Here is a 19,168-nt window from a genome sequence, read left to right on the forward strand (position 1 = left end):
CACATTTTTAAAATTTTATTTTATTAGATATTTGCCTTATTTACATTTCAAATGGTATCCCCTTTCCTCATTACCCCTCCAAAAACCCCTTATCCCATCCCTCCTCCCCCTGCTTACCAACCGCCCTCCCTTTCCTGACCTAGCATTCCCCTACACTGGGGCATCGAACCTTTATGGGACCAATGGCCTCTCCTCTCATTGATGTCTGAAAAGGCCATCCTCTGCTACATATGTAGCTGGAGCCATGGGTCCCTCCATGCTTATCACAATTTTTAAGAGTTCTCTTTGTTGAAGGATGGTTTTGTGCACTGTTATTCAGATGGTGATTAGCACTTTCAAGCATCTCCTTTCTCACCTTTGTCTAATTGTTTTCCATAACCACTGATTGATTAATAAAAAGCTGATCAGAAAATGTCTGGGCAGGAGGGAAAGAGGAGGGGCTTCTGATCCAGGGAGACAGGAGATTTGCCATGAGAGATTCTCCAGGAGAGATTTGCAAGAGAGAGTCACCATTGGGACATGGATGGAGCAGGAGCAGCCAGGGCTAGACTAAAATGACAGGTAATGGGGCACATGGCTAGGTGGTAGGCAGCACAGTGAGGTTAGAATAAATGGGAACCCTGGCCAGCTATGATGCAAGAAGCTGTTTAATAAAATATACCAAATCTCTGTATTATTATTCAAGTGCAATGGAAGGGGTAGAAAAGTCTTGTACTTTTACATTTGGTGTCCAAGTCCAACATGGTAGGCACAGAATCCAAACTTAGAGAGGATTCAGGTATTAGCAAGGTCTCAGGTAGAAGGTGCTAACAAGCACTCTCCTAGGAATAGGTGGCTTCTTTAGAGCCCCTGTTATGCAGTAAGGGCAGTGACAGACTGCCCAGTAATAGTGAAGGCATGTGAGCAGTCACTGCTTGGTGGAGGCACAGCCCAGGAGCTTCAGCTTGTGGGAAATACATCCCAAAGACCACAGCCATGGGAAATGCACTACAATTCTCTCCAGCTTGGCCCCAAGGCTTAGGCTTAGCGTTTTAAGACTCAATGGGGTTGTATTCCATTCTGTGAATATACCACTTTTTTTAAATCCATATTTCAACTGAGAGATACTGAGGTTGTTTCCAGTTTTCTGGCTATTATGAATAAACCTGCTATGAACATAGTTAGTTATAGAATGGTGAAATATATTTTGGGTATATGCCCAAGAGTGGTATAGCTGAGTCTAGAAGCAGAACTATTCCCAATCTTCTGAGAAACTGCCAAATTGATTTCCAGAGTGTTTGTACAAGTCTGCATTTCCACTAGCAGTGGAGGAGTGTTCACAAGGACACCATGAATTTCTCAGGCAAATGGATGGAACTAGAAAGTATCATCTGAGTGATGTAACCCGGACTCAAAAGGACGTGCATGGTGTGTACTCACTTATAAGGAGATATTAGTCATTAAGTACAGGATAATGATGATAGAATCCACAGACCCAAAGAAGCCAAATAACAAGGAGTGACCAAGGGTGGATGGCTGAATCTTTGCAGAAGGGGAAAGAAAATAGAGATTGGAGGTCAATGGAAGGAGGGAACTGAGTTGAAGGCAGAATGGGAAGGGAATTGCTGCAGGGGACAGAGATCATATGTAAGAAGAACAAGGGAGAGAGAATGGAGATCAGTGGGGGTGATGGTGGGGCAATCTTTAGGATGTGCCAGAGATCTGGAATGGGGAAAGGCCCCAGGGGCTTTATGGAGGCAACTCTAGCCCCTCCTCACAGAGGGGAATATGGATCCTGAAGTGGCCACCTCCTATAGCCAGGCAGAACTCCCAGAGGAGGGATAAAGGTAGCCACCCACCCACTAACCCCTTGAACCAAAATGTGTCCTGCCTATAAGAAGTACAGGGACAAAGGTAGAGCAGAGATGGAGGGAATTACCTTCCAATGACTGCCCTGAATTGAGATTCATCCCATGGGCAAGAACTAACCCCTGACACTATTAATGATACTGTTATGCTTGCTGACAGGAACCTGACATAACTGTCTTCTGAGAGGCTTCATCCTGCAGTTAATGGAAACAGATGCAAAGACTCACACCCAAACATTAGATGGAGCTCGTGGAGTCACGTGGAAGAGTTGGGGGAAGACAGGAACTGGAAGAGGACAAGGACTCCGCAGAAAGACGACAGAGTCAATTAACTTGAACTCTTTAGGACTCCCAGAGACTGAACCACCAACCAAAGAGTAAGCACCAGCTGGACCTGAGCCACCCCACCCCGCACATATGTAGCAGATGTACAGCTTTGTTTTCATTTGGGTCCCCCAAAAATGGTGTCCTTGAATCTAGTTCATGCCTGTATGTGGATCCCATTGCCCTAACTGAGCCACTTTGTCCAGCCTTAGAGGAGGAGGAGGCATCTAGTCCTGCAATGACTTGATGTGCTGGAAAGGGGGTAGCAGGGGGACATGATAGCTAGAGTGGGGCTCCCCTTCTCAAAGGAGAAAGATAGGGAGGAATGGGGTGAGGATCTGCGTAATGGGGTACTGGCAGGAGAGGAAAGGCTGATATTGGGTTGTAAAGTGAATAAATAAATAAAAGACTGAGCAGTGCAGAGATAACAGTACTCAGCAGCAGGATTTCTCCCAAGGGGAGGCTGCCAGCTGATGGTCAAAGGCAAACCAAGTCTATGAGCAGTAGGGAGGAAAGAGCCAGAGACCCTGCTTGTAGAGCGTAGAGGCCCTACGCTTGTCTTCTTTAGGCACAGCTCATGCTGCAACCAGTCGGGGTGGGATGGGGGTGGGATCCCCAGTGTTGTGGCAAGAAGCAGAGGACCAGAGACCAGGCTGCACATAAAGCCGGCCGCCGGAACCAGGCGGTTCATGCAGAAGCCCTTCCAGGGGATGTAAGAAGCAGTGGCAGACCTCCAGGCAAGAGTCGAGCATCTGGTGAGACACAGATCCCAGCAGCGAGTGATGCAAATGTGAGATTTGGCAGACTGCAGCTACAGGCACATGGAGATGGTGGAAACGCCTCTTCTTAGTGAGCCGAAGGGCTGGGGGTGGAGCAAACCACAGAATCCAGACAAAAACAGAAGACATCTGAACACAGGGGAACTTCTGATACAGTGAAAATGTTTGAATTGGTGATGAAATGCTAAAGAAAGAACTGGGTATCAAACATCGTAGGCAGATATAAAGAATTTGAAATTGATAAAACGAAAGTACACAAAGAGAGAAAGCAATAAGAGGGAAACAAATGCACATAGAAAATAAAGTCTCTGAAGAAGAGAAAGAAAAATGGGTAGAAATGTTTTAAAGATGTACGGATGCTAAAGAAAGTAAAGAAACTGAACATAGGCAGTCATAGAAGCACTGAATTTAAATATTAAATATAAAGTCTCCAAAGGAAGGAATAAGAAAGAAAAATAAGTAAAGATGTTCTATAAGTGTGCATAAAAGATAAAATCTCTGAAGCAAGGAAAGAACTAAAGAGATTTAAAAAGAAAATATTTTCCAAGTTAAAAAAAAGAAAACACTACAGAAAAAAAGGGCATTTGGAACCCATATGATTTTGTTTTGGCTATCAGCACAATCAAAAAAGAACAGAAGCCTTACCTGCTCAAAGAGCAGAGAATCTTTAGCTGAATTATGTACACTGCACCTTTCATTACATGTGTTAATGCAAAAAAAAATCTATACTACCATTAAAAGTTTATATGTTTGCAGAGTAAAAGAGCCAGACACTGAAGAAGATAAGATAGGTAACCCAGATGGTTCAAGCTCACAAATGGTGTCAATAGCTGTTTCTTTAAGAATGTGCATCAAGAACAATTTCAAGGTGGCTAGCTAAGATGGCCCAGACTCACAGACTGTTCCTGCCAGGACTTCAGCTAAGCCCTGTACTTTCACATCAAACGGAGGGTATAAAAAAGCCCCATGCTTTCTATCTCTTTGATGGCTTCCCATTTAGGTTGTTACTTTTTGGGGGGTGGGGGTTGTCATACAGTGTCTCAGAGCATTTTATGTCTCTGTTTTTCAACTGTGAGGCTGCATTCTTCAATATTATTGCAGAAGAAGCTTTCTTGTCTTTTACAGTTTGCAGGAAGTCATGGACTTCCACATGGTATCTGGTAACAGCAGGGACCACAGACATCAATCTGGCCTCCAGTGTCAGTCTATTCCATGGACATCAGCATGGAACCAGGCAGTAGTACATAAAGACTATGGTCATCGGCATAGGCACCTACACTCACATGTATAGACACACACACACACAGAGAGAGAGAGAGAGTTAAAACTTTAAATCTTCTTGAAAGGTAACTTTAGATTAAACAGGACAAAGATGACCTGTTTCCTGCCTGGCTTCCAGAAGAATGCTTCTCAGAAATATGTGTCGAGTCATTATTTTCATCAAGCAGCAAAACTCATGACATGCTATTCATCATCTCTCCACACACGTTTGGACTTCACAGGACTCAGGTGCAGCTCAATCACAAAAGAATACACATGGAATGCAATCATTGATAAGTGGATATTAATTAGCCCTGAAGCTCTGAATACTGAAGACACAATTAGCATATCCAATGATTCCCATGAAGAAGGAAGAAGAGGGCCCTAATCCTGGAAAGGCTTGATCCAGCATTGTAGGGGAGTACCAGGACAGAGAAAAGGGAGGGGGAAAGATAGGAGAATGGAGGGAGAGAAGAGGACTTATGGGACAAATGGGGGGGTGTGGAACTGGGAAAGGGGAAAGCTTTTAGAATGTAAACAAAGAATATAGAAAATAAATGTAAAAAAAAAAAAAAGAGTAACTCAAACCTGTAATCCCAGCATTTGAGCAGTTGAGTCAGGAGGACTGAAGAGGCTTAGGGGTCAGTCAGGCCTTGATCTATAGCCAGCCTAGACTAGAGTAGGACTCTGACTCTACAACAAAAACAAACAAAAAATACTAGACCAGGAAACTACCTACATCTCTGTATTACACCCCAGGCTCTCGCCCTATCAGGAGAGCAGAGTTCATATAACTGACCTCAGCCCCACCCCGTGGTTCCTTAACTGACACTCAGCCTGACCTCAATTCTGGTTTTCTCTCCCTGTTGCCTAAAGCTATTAACTGTGGTTATGATGCTGAACATGGACGACATACTCATCTATGCACTGCATATAGTGAATCATATAATTCTCACAAATGGGGAGACTGTGGCCCAAAGTCTTTGTTCTTCATTTTTACTCTATACTGTCCTATTTCTTTAAAGCTTTTCTTTCTTTCTTCCAGTTTTCTCTCTCCCAACTATCCTACCTTTGTCTTGCTTCTCTCCTTTCCTTCTTTATTTTTCAAAGTTAGAATTACCTTTAATGTTGCTTTTTAAATTGCATCCTAAAATCCAACATTTCAAATTTTAAAAAATTGTTTTCAGTACATTCACAAAGTTACAAAACTGTCATCACCTATGATTGTAAAATATGTCATTGGGCGAGGAGATGGCTCAGTGGTTAGGAGCACTTGCTCTTTCAGAGGACTCAGGTCTGATTCCTGGTGGCTCACAATTGTTTATAACTGCAGTTCCAGGGGATCAGACACTCTCCTCTGGCCTCCCCGAGCACCAGGCACACATGGTGTATACATTCATATATCTAGGCAAAATACCACACACATGAAAATAATTATTTTTTAAAAGAAAATATTTGGGGTTTTTTTTTTCTTTGTTTTGTTTTGTTTTTGAGACAGGGTTTCTTGGTATAGCCCTGGCTGTCCTGGAACTTACTCTGTAGACCAGGATAGCCTCAAACTCAGAAATCCACCTGCCTCTGCCTCCCAAGTGCTGGGATTAAAGGCGTGTGCCACCACTGCCTGGCAATAAAATATTTTTATAACCTGCTGAAATGAAACTCCTATTCAGCAGCAGTGATTGTGCAGTACACCCGCCCTGTAAGCCAGGGCACTCACTAGCTGTTTTCTGTCTATGTCTATTAGCCCATCCTGGACATTTCATATTAATTGATTAAAGCATTATGTGGCCTTCTGTGTCTGCATTCCTTCACTTACTGTAATGTTTTCTAGACATGAGTCACTGCTTCATCTGTCTTTGAGGATGAATCACTGGATTGTATGAATATAATTTACTGTAAATACCGTTTACCACGGTAATTTCCAGTTTTCACCTCTATAAATGTTACTATGAGCAGTAACATATAAAGTATTTTAAGTCTTTTCAAGTGTTTTGTTGAAGTAAGATTTACTTAACACAAACATAATCATTTTTCCTTTATTTCTTCCTCTTTTTTTGAGAATCCACCTGTCTGTGCCTCTTGACTGTTTTTTGCATTTTGTTTCTTGATTTTGTTATCTGAATGTATATGCATGTGTTCATCTGTACATTTGCCATGGACAATTTAAAGTGCCTGCCTTCACTCTGTGAGTTCCCAGGATCTGAGGTCATCAGGTTTGCACAGCAAGAACCTAGCATCTCACCAGGTCAAGGTCAATTTGAAGTGCATAACTCAATGGCATTTAGTGTGTCTACTTGAACACCTAGCAATTCTATCTAGGGTCAAAACATTGTTATTACCCAAAAGAAAGTTCCATGTTCCTCATATCCTTCAGGACTGAGAAAAGGTATCATTTTAAAGAATTTTAACATTCAAACAGAACATTCACGAAAGCTTCAGGTGGCTGTGTCATATAAATACTTTGTAATTCACAGGGGGGGGGGAACCTACTAAGTGCATTACATCGTCTTAGAAACCCCTGGTGTTTGTCTTACTTGTCTTACTTATCTTCTTCAATCACAAGTATTGAGTCAGGGTCTCTCACTTGATCCCAGAGCTCAGATATTTAGCTAGTCTAGCCAGCCACCTCGCTCTAGTCTCTCCTTCCTAACAGCTTCAGATGGGCCACTACACCTACCTGGCGTTTATGTGGTGATGATCCGAACTGTATTCAAGCCTGTGGGGCAAGGACCTAATTGAGCAGTGGGTTACAACTAAATGATGAACCTTTGGCACAACAAAGGAGACAATCACAGAATCAAGAGATGACTAAGGAAAGATTTATTTCTACAGAATGAGGAAAATTATTTTCTAACTACACATCCAATGAAGATTAATATCTAGGATGCATAAAAACTGCAAAAATTAAACACACACACACACACACACACACCAATCACAACAATAAATGATCCAGTCATAAGTATACTTATGAGCTCAAGTGGCACTTCTTAAAGGAAGAAATATAAATGGGCAATAAATAGCTGTCAATGAAATGCATGTAAAACACTGTGAGTTTCTGTCTCACCCTGAAGGGGGCAGTGATGATGCTATGATCCTGTTTCCCAGCTGGTTCTTTATTTGTCAATAAAACTGGAGTCCAATTGGTGGGCAGAAGGTCCAGGCAGGACTTCTGGGTCTCAGGAGGAAAAGTCAGACACAAGGAAGGAGTAGGGGTTTTTCTGCCATGCTTTAGAGGAATGAGAATGCAGCAGCCATGTGAGGTCTCGGGGCAGGGGCAGCTGGGGCCTGTGGCCACCACTACAGGTGGGTGGTCATGAATGTTTGGCAGGGGCTAGGTGAGACTAGCCACTGACGTTTAGGGCAGGTGGAGAGATGGAGATAATAAATTTGTGAGAGCACGCTCTTCCAGGTGGGAGATATTAGCACCCAGCAACTGTATCAGCAAGGCAAGTTGCAAAGGAGCAAACTCTGTCTCCCTCTGTCTCTCTCTGTCTCTGTGTGTGTGTATGTTTGTGTGTGTGTGTGTGTGTGTGTGTGTTTTATCTAAGAACACAAGGGAAACCAGGTATGGGCTGGTAGCATAACTCACCTCCCAGAGCTAAAGGCAGCTAGGGCAAAAGGGAAGCCACAGGTGGTGGCTGGTAATGTGGCCAATCCAGGAGCAAAGGTTATGGTAGAATAAAACTACATCGCCCTAGTCAGAATCAAGAAAACAAATGTTAATGAGGATATGGGGCAAGAAGAACTTATGCAACTGCTCTGGAAATCAATATGGCAACGTCTCAAAAACCAGAAAAATCAGAGTTGCCACAATGCTATATAGACCAGCTATACTCTTCTTGGGACTAAGGACTCATATAGATGATGCTTACACATCCACATTCATAGTTAGACTATTCACTGTAGCCATGGAATGAACCAGCCTGGATGGTCATCAGTATATAAATGAATAAAGAAAATGCCACAGTGAAAACTGTTGCTTTGTATGTAAACCTAAAAATCAAGAAATAAATTCATACGTGATTTGCTGAGGCAACAGAAGTTCTGTCTCTTGGAGAACCTATGTATAAAGAAGCTGACCCTCAGGGCCTCCTAGAGACTGTCCAGAATGCTAAGTCAAGCACTGTGGTGCGAAATGGGGCCACTGGTCACTCTACCACTGCTGGGCAGATAGAAACAAAAGTTCCGTATATAGTTCTGTCGGTATTTGAACCAAACTCACTTTTGCTGACAGCCTTAGGATGATTCACTTCCTTTCATGGCCAAGGGAGCATCCAAAGCATCCATGTTCCTAACTTCCATCTACATGTTGACTTTTATTAATCCATCCTCCAACAGAACCACTGCTTCCTTCCTGCCCCGAATATGTTTCACAAGATATCTATTGCACTATACATCCATTCTGTTAGGATTTCAGATCTCTTTTGTTTTGTTTTTGTTTTTGACATGCTAAAAATCAAGCCTCAGGCTTTATCCTGACATCCCTACTTGCCCCTGTTTGTTTGTTTGTTTGTTTGTTTGTTTTTGAGACTCATTATGTAGCATGTTCTGTCCTGGAGCTTGCTATGTAGACCAGGCTGATCATGAACTCATAGAGCTCCACCTGTCTTAGACTCCCAGGTGATGGGATTAAAGGCCTTAGCCACTTGGGCCTGGCTCATTCGTTCGTTAATCCTCTCATTAACACAGGGTATAATGCAGCACAGGTATCACAAAGGACACAGAACAGTGATAAGTCAAGCAAGTTCTCCACCACTGAGCTACATCTTCATTCATGCCCACAAAGCCCCCATATCACTGCTAAATCGTTCGTTCATGCATGGTGATATACAAAGTGCATTATCATTGGCTCTATCCAAGCCATCAGATAATTTCCCTATTCTAAGGGATTTATGTCACACTATCTGAATACCTGTAGCCCGCAGCTTATCACCAGTTATGGCCCTGCAGATACCATCTGGGGTTCATTGCCCTCACAGTTGTAGACAATCTACACTCCTGCTTTCACTTTCAAGTGAGGCTACCTCCGTTCCCTACTCCTTACTAATCCAGGGGATTGAAAATCACTTGTTTTCATTTTGGTCCAAGAAAGAGGAACAATTAGTGTGCTGATGAAGGATGGAGTGGACACAGAAAACTGCAAATACTATTTGAGCTATCTAAATTCCTCTTACACAGTCTTACATTGTTGAGGTACTCTTCAAACTTCCCTTCATTCTTGGAGTAGCAAATCAGGTCAGAACCCCTCACTGCTGTTGTACTAACAGTATAATACACACGAAAACTATACTATAAGTGTTAAGTTTTAAAATGTCCTGCTTGGGGCTGGAGAAACAGCTCAGCAGTTAAGAACACTGCCTGCTCTTCTAAAGGATCAAGATTCAATTCCCAGAATCCATGATGCAGCTGACAGTTGCTTTGTTCAGGATCCAACATCCTCACACAGACATACACACAGGTAAACCGCCAATACACAGGGGGGTGGGGGGAGCAGAGATCTAACTTAAAGGCATGTGATGTCTTGATCCTGGATGTATTGTTATGACAACCTGAGTTTGGATTATGTGTTACAGACCAAAGTCTGCCACGGGACAACCAGGATTTTTTTGGTCCAGGAAGGCACAGGTCTGGCTGAGATGCTGCCCTTGACTTTAAAAACTGAGTTTTCCTTTTTCTTTTCCCCTGTTAGAGGTGTTTCATCTTTGTGGAACTTGGATTTGTATTTATCTTTCCAATGCTTGCCTTTCTGGCAACGAGGACAAACTCCTGGAGGAACACTCCTTTTATTGGAGTTCCTCTCATTATTTCCTGGACATTGCCTTTGCACATGTCCTTTTTTCCTACACTTATAATAAGTGAGGCTGGAGGAGTCTCTTTCTCCTCCATGTATTTGTTTAACATTGGCACTGAATTTCTGTCCTTTCATAGCTGCAGCATAGGCTATCCCTTGAACCACTGCTGGTGAGGCACCTTTATATAGTCCTGCACTGTTATCTTAAATACTGAAAGAAATATTTGTTTCTGCTTTGACTCAGATTGCGCCATGTTCTACAAAATTTGATTCCTTGCACTTAACCAGTTAGTCTTTACTGGTGGGACTGTAGCTCCCTGGCAAGAGTCAGCCTGCTACCTTGAGAAAAAAGAAAGAAAGAGAAAGGTTACCTGTCCAATGTCCCTGTTCGGGCGCCAGCTGTTACAGACCGAAGTCTGCCATGGGACAACTAGGATTCTTTTGGTCCAGGAAGGCACAGGTCCGGCTGAGATGACATTCAGTTCAAACCACCTCTGTGTGTGTGTGGTTTGTTCTGTCTGTCATCTCAGCCAGACATGTGCCTTCCTGGACCAAAAGAATCCTAGTTGTCCCATGGCAGACTTCGGTCTATAACAATTATGAGTGTGAAAAGGATGAAACTGAGGTCACATGGGGTCAAGAGGGATAGCCTGAGCTCAAGAGCAAACACAGCAGGGCAAAAAAGCATCAGAAAATCATTGTGCTAACACTGTGTAAATGTACTGAGGACCTCTATGTTCATGCCACGATAGCCATATTCTAACTAAAGAAGCAAAAATACCTGAAACAGAGCTCTACCATTCATTTCTTTAAAAATGTGTGTGTGTGTGTATGTGTGTGTGTCTGTGTGTGTTTTGCATATGTGCATGTGATTGTGCCAAAGTGCGTGTGTGCAAGCTAGTGGGTTATTTCTCTTAGGAACCAAATTCATACAGGCAGGATTTTGGGGTAAGTGTTTGTGCCCCCTAAGCCACTGCACTGCTTCCTGACATCCCTACTTGCCCCTCTGTTTGTTTTTTGTTTGTTTGTTTGTTTGCTTGTTTGTTTTTGAGACTCATTATGTAGCATGTGCTGTCCTGGAGCTTGCTATGTAGACCAGGCTGGTCAGGAACTCATAGAGATCCACCTGTCTCAGACTGCCAGGTGATAGGATTAAAGGCCTTAGCCACTTGGGCCTGGCTTGTCCTCTCATTAACAAAGGGTATAATGCAGCACAGGTATCACAAAGGCCACAGAACTGTGATAAGTTAAACAAGGGCCCTCTGAAGAAATTATTTAAGAAAAGAAAGAGCACAGCATAAGGGGGGGATGGTGTGAAAACATCACCAGGGGATCCATTCTGTACCGTTAATGAGCATGAATTACAACTAATGAAAGAAGGTCCCTTGGAAAACAACCAGAACTACTCAGCCCTTAACTAACACCAAGCTGAGGCTGGCATTGGTTGTTCCAAATCCCCACTTTGCTGGGCAGAGGTGGCACACGCCTTTAATCCCAGCACTTGGGAGGCAGAGGCAGGTGGATTTCTGAGTTTGAGGCCAGCCAAGCCAACCACTCAAGTCTACAGAGTGAGTTCCAGGACAGCCAGGGATACACAGAGAAACCCTGTCTCAAGAAAAAAGAAAAAAAAAACTAAACCAAAACAATAAAACAAAAAACAAAACCAAATCCCCACGTAATGCTTGTCACACTGCAAGTAAAGCCATGTGATGTTTAGTCTTTCTGGGTTAAACTGAGTTTTACGTGGATGAGAATGAAACAGGAGGTCCAAGGTCTTGGAATTCACAGTGTCCATATACTGCAGGGGACCCTACCCAGCAAGGAGAGGAGAGCCAGAGGGGAAGCTCAAGCTGACTGACTAGCAATCAGGCCCTTCTTTATTAACACAAGTTTCACAGAACAAAGACCAGCTAGTGATTATCCAGGTGGTACAGAAGCTATGTTTGATTTTTCATTACTTTTCCAGTCACAATTAGAAAATACAAATGGAACAAAGTCTGCTTATTGTTATTAGCCCTGTAGATCCAATTTAAAGAATTTAAAGAATGTCTCCTCCGAAGCAAACACATTTATGATGTTACACTTGCTTTTAGGATGGCAATGTTTGATGTGTGAGATGCCTGCAGACAAATGGAAAATATCTCAACCGGTCTTTTTATGATCAGCAAATACTAATACCTAACTTCTTTTTCTATATGTTTCATCACCTGTGCTATAAAGTAGGTAAGTTTACTTTAGTCAACCTATCTTATTTACTGAGCTATTTTCCTTCAAAAGTGTACCCTGTATGCTCCCTATCTTTAAACTACATTTTTAAGAGACCTCTAAGCCTATAATAAAATGAGACCTTGAATCTGTAACCTATTCTCCTGACCAGTCGGGGTTTGTCAATCCTCTGTTTACTGGGCATCAATTACACAGTCTGAGTTAGCTCGGGGGCAGACACCCAGAGCAGATTCCTGGATTAATGGCCTCCTTTAGTTCTGTGCTTATCTGTGCTTAATGATCCCCGGGGCATAAAGAAGACTTCCAAACAGTGTCCAAATAAAGTTAATTTTAGGATTTTCCTAAAAAAAGACTCAGGTACAATTTTTCTCAGAAAAAGTCAAAATGATTCACAAGCCAGAAAGTCCCTAATTATGCAACACACAGAGACCAAAACCCAAAAGTTAGAGATAGAAGGACATCGACTCCAGCAATCGGCTCAGCTCTGCTGGAACTGTGTCAAGCAGCTGTGGCAGCTTCATGATACTCGCCATTTCCAGTGGACATGGCTGTGCCAATGTACTGTCATGGTATCTTCTGCTACCAAACCTCAGGATGGACAGACTTCTGAAGCCCACCCCTGCACACAGATAGGATTTTGCCACTTACCCATATCCTGATTGCTAACACTACAAGAATATTCTAGCACTCCGTTCTTTTCTTCTACCAGAACTCAGGGTGGCTCTTACCAAGCTGTCAGGTTCAAGAAACCTTGAAGGAATCAGATATTGAGGCCTGGAGGGAAACTCAAGGAGTGAGAAGCCAGATAGACCCGCCCAGATTCCAACCACGCTGAATTTGTGGAATGTGACTATAAATCAGATGGAAGACTGAATGTTCAAATCAGATTTTTAGGCATCCCTTTAGCCTTTCCCTGCCTTGACTCACAAAGTACACCACTCCTGCTTCTCATACTGACAAATCCTGGCGCTGTGCCCACAACTGATCAGAAGCAGCACTAAGCTTGGGGCCAATATTAACAAAGACTCATTGAGTATTTTAGCAACAGGAACCAGCAAACCTGACCTCAAAAGGACTGATCCTAAGCCCGTGTGTGTGTGTGTGTGTGTGTGTGTGTGTGTGTGTGTGTTGCTTGCACTTAAGCAGATGAGTCCAATGCATCCGCATGCTGCTGTGATCCGACAGTGTACATTTCTATCACTGTCACCAAGGAGACACACTTGTGGTGTCCTTGAGGCTGTTTGAGAAAAGTTAAACTGAGGATAGAAGACCCTCCCTAAATGTGGAAGGCACAGTTTTAAGGACTCCAACCTAGACTGAATATAAAGGAGAAAGTCAAGCCAAGTGTCATGGTGCAGCCTGTAATCCCAGCATCAAGGAATTTGAGGACGGCCTCAGTTATAACGTATAAGTTCAGAGCCAGCCTGAGCCGCTTGAGACAGATGGGAGGGAGCGCATTCCCTCCCATCTGAAAATCCTCCTTTTGTGCCCTCAGAACCACAAGCCCCATGGCCAAGCACTCTCAAGCCATGAACAGAGCTAGTCCTTCTGCCCCTAATTTGCTTTTTGTCAAGTCCTTAGTCCTAGCAACTCAGTTGGTGCTGTGGGAAGGGAACTGTCAGAGGAGGCTGCCTGCCTTGGGTTGATAGAGTGCAGGCACACTCAGGAAAGAGGCTACATTATCCAAAAGTAAGTGTCTCCAGCTATACATTAACCCATCTTCTCATCATTATGCTAGCTAGAGAACTCAAAGAAATTCTTAGAAACTCAAGACTAAAAGGTTCCATTCATTATCCTTAGGCCTTTCTATATCGAGACCCACATTTTCTTTCTAAGGTGAGAAAGTATAACAAAACAATCCAAGACAGAGAGCTGTGTGCTCTTGTCTTGGTCACAGAATAAGAACACTTAAAATAAACACTTAAAATAAAAGCATGGTGGCTCACAGTTGAACTCCAGTGCTTGGAGAGGTGGAGGAAGGAGGGCCAGGAGTTCAAGCTCATCTTTGGCTACACAGTGAATTTTAGAACTGCCAGAGATATGTGACACGCTGTATCAAAACAAGCAACAACTCTGAAAAAAATCCCTGCAACAATAAAAACAACAGTAATAATAATAAACAAAAATAAAATTGATTCAGAATCTGGACTCAAGAGAAGACTCTCAGCAGTCTCAGCACCAGGCAGCTTTACCTTCAGGGAATTCATTTCTTCTCTCATTTTCCCCATTTGGAAACTGTCCAAGGCACGATCCTAGTGGATAGAGAGCATCCCGCACCCATGCCACTATCCCACACTGACTCCAAGTTTCCTATTAGTATCTGCATTCCCACCCACATCCATTCCCTGCAGGGCATCACAATCTGACTCTCTATGCCCTGCCTCAACAAAGACAGATGTAGATACGGGGAGCATGTGGGAATCAAGACCTACTAATCTTGTACTGCAGAGGACGGATCTGAAGTGGCAAAGAGTACAGAAGCGGAGGAAACACCCATGAGTACAAAGATGTAGGTGCAGGGTTATCCTTTCCATGGCTGTATCCCCAGAACCGAGGCTTACTGGACAGGTCAATGTGTCTATAAATGTATCCCTGGGTCTGCAAGTCATTCTCATAAGAATATAGTTACAGAAATTGAGCATGTCAAACTGCAATGACAACTGTGTGTATATAGATATACATATAGATAGATAGATAGATAGATAGATAGATAGATAGATAGAGATAGAGAGATACAGATATAGATATATATAGAAAGAGAATGTGTGTACATGTGTGTGTGCCCATGTTTTGTCTATATGTACATACGTGCACATGCCACAGCTCATTCCATGTTGCTCAGAGTATAGATACCATTTGGGGCTTGGTTCTCTCCTTCCACCTTTGTGTGTGTGTTTGTGTGTGTGTGTGTGTTTCGAGACAGGGTTTCTCTGTGTAGCCCTGGCTGTCCTGGAACTCACTCTGTAGACCAAGCTGGCCTCGAACTAAGAAATCTGCCAGCCTCTGCCTCCCAAGTGCTGGGATTAAAGGCATGCGCCACCATTGCCTGGCATTTTTTTAAAGATTTATTTATTTATTATATGTAAGCACACTGTAGCTGACTTCAGAAAGCCCAGAAGGGGGCATCAGATCTTATTATGGATGGTTGTGAGCCACCATGTGGCTGCTGGGATTTGAACTCAAGACCTTTGGAAGAACAGTCAGTGCTCTTAACCGCTGAGCCATCTCTCCAGCACCTCCTTCTACCTTTAAATGGGCTTTTTGGGTTCATCTTAGGTTGTGAGGCTATGTAACAAGTATCTTACCTACTGATCTATTTATCCATCCCAAAGAGTTACTTTAAATAGTATTGGACAAAAAGTATCATGGCTGCCCAGGGAACTCACATTTTTTTTTTCATTCTATCTTTGGGCAAGTCGATGTTTTCTCTAGAAAAATGATTTAAACTTCCTTGATATACATAGCAAGCAAAACTCTGATCTCTGAGTAAAAGGTGGATACTAACAGTTATCCTGGAAGTTGAGGCATGAAAATAGAAGATTCAAGACCTGACTGGGCCACAGAGTCAGTTCAGGGCCAGGTTGGACAACCAAAATCCTGTTGAAAAGTAGAAAGTGCCGGGCGGTGGTGGCGCATGCCTGTAATCCCAGCCCTCTGGGAAGCAGAGGCAGGTGGATTTCTGAGTTCGAGGCCAGCCTGGTCTACAAAGTGAGTTCCAGGACAGCCAGGGCTATACAGAGAAACCCTGTCTCAGAAAAAAGAATCAAAAACAACAACAACAACAACAACAACAACAAAATCAAAAAAGAAGGAAAGAAAGAAAAAAGAAAAGTAGAAAGTAAAAAGGGGCTGACATAGGGCCGGAGAGATGGCTCAGTGGTTGAGAGCATGTGTTGCTTTTGGAGAGGACTCCAGTTCAGTTCCCAGCACCCGACTCCAGTGTCCCACAACTGCCTGGCACTCCATCTCCAGAAGATCAGTGCCTCTTGGCTGCACTCACGTGAACATACCCACATTATGGTATATGTGTCTATGTATGCAACTAATACAGACACAAACATAATGTAAAAATTAGTAAAAGAAAGGCTGTTGTGTATGGGAGGGAGGGAAGGAGGGAGGGAGGAATGGAGGGAGGGAGGGAGAGAGAGAGAGAGTTAGTTTAATCTCCAAAAAAAAAAAAAAAAGACAGTTTGGGGAGATGATAATCGATTCACTACAAGACTGAGAAAAATTACTCTCTTTTCCCACAATGCCCTAAATCTCTGGAACCTAATAATATCTTGATTTTATTATAGTAAAACCGTAAATGGGAATTAACATTACAGATGGAATTAATCAAATAAAGAAAAACAGAGAGAGTCCGGTGTGTCACAAATATCCTTAATTGGTCAAGAAGGAGGCAAAGCATCAGTGTGAAGGACTGAAGAAAATAGATTCAGGCAGTGTGGGGTATGAAGGTGGCCCAAGAGGCAGGAACTCAGGAATGTGTCAGAAGTTCTAGAAACAAGCAAGACAGGGAACTGACTTTCCTTTAGAGTCTTATGCCATCAGTTTCGTTTTTGTATTGTGTGTGTGTGTGTGTGTGTGTGTGTGTGTGTGTGTGTTGCCATTGGTTAAAGCAGCCACAGCACAGGTGAGATCTCACGGTGTAATAAAACAGAAGTATAGAATCACAGACCTTGCAACTTCAGAGCACGTTGCTGTTGAAACTACAGGGAGAGGTGCAGAAGGTGGGAAGTTGATTCTGCAGGAGACAGCTGAGCAGGTCCCAAGAGGTCCTGACTATCTCTAGCACACTTTTAATGGAGTGTATCTGAACACATATATAAAAGTTTAAACTGTTGTCATGGGTTGAATCATGATCCCCCCCTTCCTCACCTATTTGATACTGTAGCACCTACTACCCCCAAATTTGACATTACTTAGAGACAGAATCTTTTAAAAGATGAGTAGGATTGGCGTTAGCCTAATATGACTGATCTACTTACAAAATAAATGAAAGGCAAAAGCAGACAAACGTAGGTGGGGAGGGGCGTTATAATATAAAGACAGCCATCTACCAACCCCAGAAAAAGGCCCAGAATAAACCTTTCCCATGGGCCTCAGGAGCAACAGTCCCGAAGACATATGTACTTAGCACTTTCTACAACTTAGAGTTTTGGTTGTGCAAACCCTGCTGGGGGGAGGGGCAGCTAGATTATAATTTGCAAGGGCACAAATACTTCGTGATGTCTCAGGAAAAGGATCAGTCTCTAATGGCTGTGAGTGGAGATATTGATGGAGGCAAGATGATAAATCAGGTAGTTTACCAAGTCCAGGGTCCATCCAGATCCACGGCAGTGTGCCAGCAACCCTTGGCTTTTTTTTCTACATCCACTAAAGGCTCTTAGTAAGTAGTGGGGGAAAGGCATGGTCTCATGTACAGAAGAAACTCACATGGGGAAAATCTCTACAGAAGGAAGTAATACAAATGAGAGGAGGGAGGGAGGGGTGAATGATAAGATTAAGGAACTGAGAGGAGAAAAAAATGTTTGGTCCAACGAATGACAACATGCAATTTTGAAATATGAGCTAATACAAATATTATCTCATTTACAGTATCCACAGCCTGGTGCAGTAACTGTAACCTGAATACCTAATTCCCAGACTGAGCGCTCCGAACCCAAGGTACCCGTTACAAACCCCCCAGATAAGTAATGTGTCCTCATTCTTTTTATGTTCTCTAGGTCCTGGCTGCGCCTTCTAAGAGACTCTCATCTTCCTGTTCTCTTTGCCAAAACTGAAGTTTTTGTGTCATAAAAAGCCAGAAGTCAAAAGCCACAAGACAGTTGTTCCAAAGAAATACTGATCAACGAACGCACCTTGGTTCTCATACAGCCAGCGTGGCCATTCCACCTCTAGTTCCCTCTCCATTTTCATTTTTCTCCCCAAACTTCAAACCACCCAGATTCATCCTCTGTGCCTCTCCCTCCCTCTGACCGAAGAAGCCAGCTGGTACCTTGTCCTCCTCCGGTCACTCTGGTTTCAGATGCAGCTGGCCAGTCAGGGGACTGGAAGAGACAGGTGAGGCACAGCAAGGTGTGCCAGTTAGGAAAGGAAAGGCTTTCCAGTCTCAACTTCCCCTAGTGGGGCGTGGCTGCCCGCAGAAGATGAAGTCGGGCCGGGCGCCCCACAGAGGGAAGTCTGCGGGCTCTGAGGTTTCCGGAACTCACCACACAGCCGCCGAGAAACTGTAAAACTTGGACTTGTTGCCAAGAGACGCGCTCATTTTCGATTTCGATTGAGAGGTAAATGAATAGAGCAAGTGTTTTCAGGAAGACTCGGAGTCACGGCGAAGGACAACAGCGCCACCGCCTGGCAGACCCTGTATCAGCCGTTTTCCAGGGAATTTGAAATTGTCAGGAAGACTCCAGGCAAAGGTTCTACCCAAAGACTTTGCCAGGTGCTACAAGACAAAACGAACTACCACGATGACACAGAGAAACCCACGAGTAATAAATGCAAAAGAAAGTCCTAGAAGTACGTCATCAAATATTTAATAAGAAGCTTTAGAAACTCATTATGTTCTGGAGCCTCCTTCCTCCTCCAAATGGTGTGTGGGGAAGTACACTCCTTTGTCTAAACCCTCTTGATGTACAATCGAACCTTAGATGGGAATTATAATTCAAGTGGTAGAGTTGTTCCATCAATAGGGCATTTTCAAAATCTAAAAGATGTTCAATCGCAAGGCACACTGCTTTGAAACTGTTTCAAAGACATTTAACATGAAGCGAGGCAAACGATTCCTTTTACTTTATCTGAAAGCAAGGAAACCCCAGCGACCCTGTAAACCCTAGCCTTGCCCGAAGCTTTTCCTGAGAGGCTTTCCTGGCAGCAAGAGATCACCAGAGAAGCTTGGATGGAGCTGTGGTCAGATCTGGAATCTCTGCAATGGTGCC

At 43.3% G+C, this 19,168-nt stretch overlaps 1 protein-coding gene across 3 annotated transcripts in view; it reads right to left on the reverse strand.

Moving 5' to 3' along the window:
- Window positions 1-18,533, reverse strand: part of Styk1 (serine/threonine/tyrosine kinase 1) — a 56,198-nt gene extending 37,665 nt beyond the window's left edge. For all 3 annotated transcript variants that reach the window (XM_052175091.1, XM_052175090.1, XM_052175089.1), the window contains exon 1: window positions 18,229-18,533. The gene's annotated coding sequence lies outside the window, so the exon portion shown is untranslated. The remainder of the gene's footprint in view (window positions 1-18,228) is intronic.
- Window positions 18,534-19,168: the final 635 nt, after the last annotated feature.

The sequence above is a fragment of the Apodemus sylvaticus genome, chromosome 2, assembly GCF_947179515.1.
Source record: "Apodemus sylvaticus chromosome 2, mApoSyl1.1, whole genome shotgun sequence".
Lineage (NCBI taxonomy): Eukaryota > Metazoa > Chordata > Mammalia > Rodentia > Muridae > Apodemus > Apodemus sylvaticus.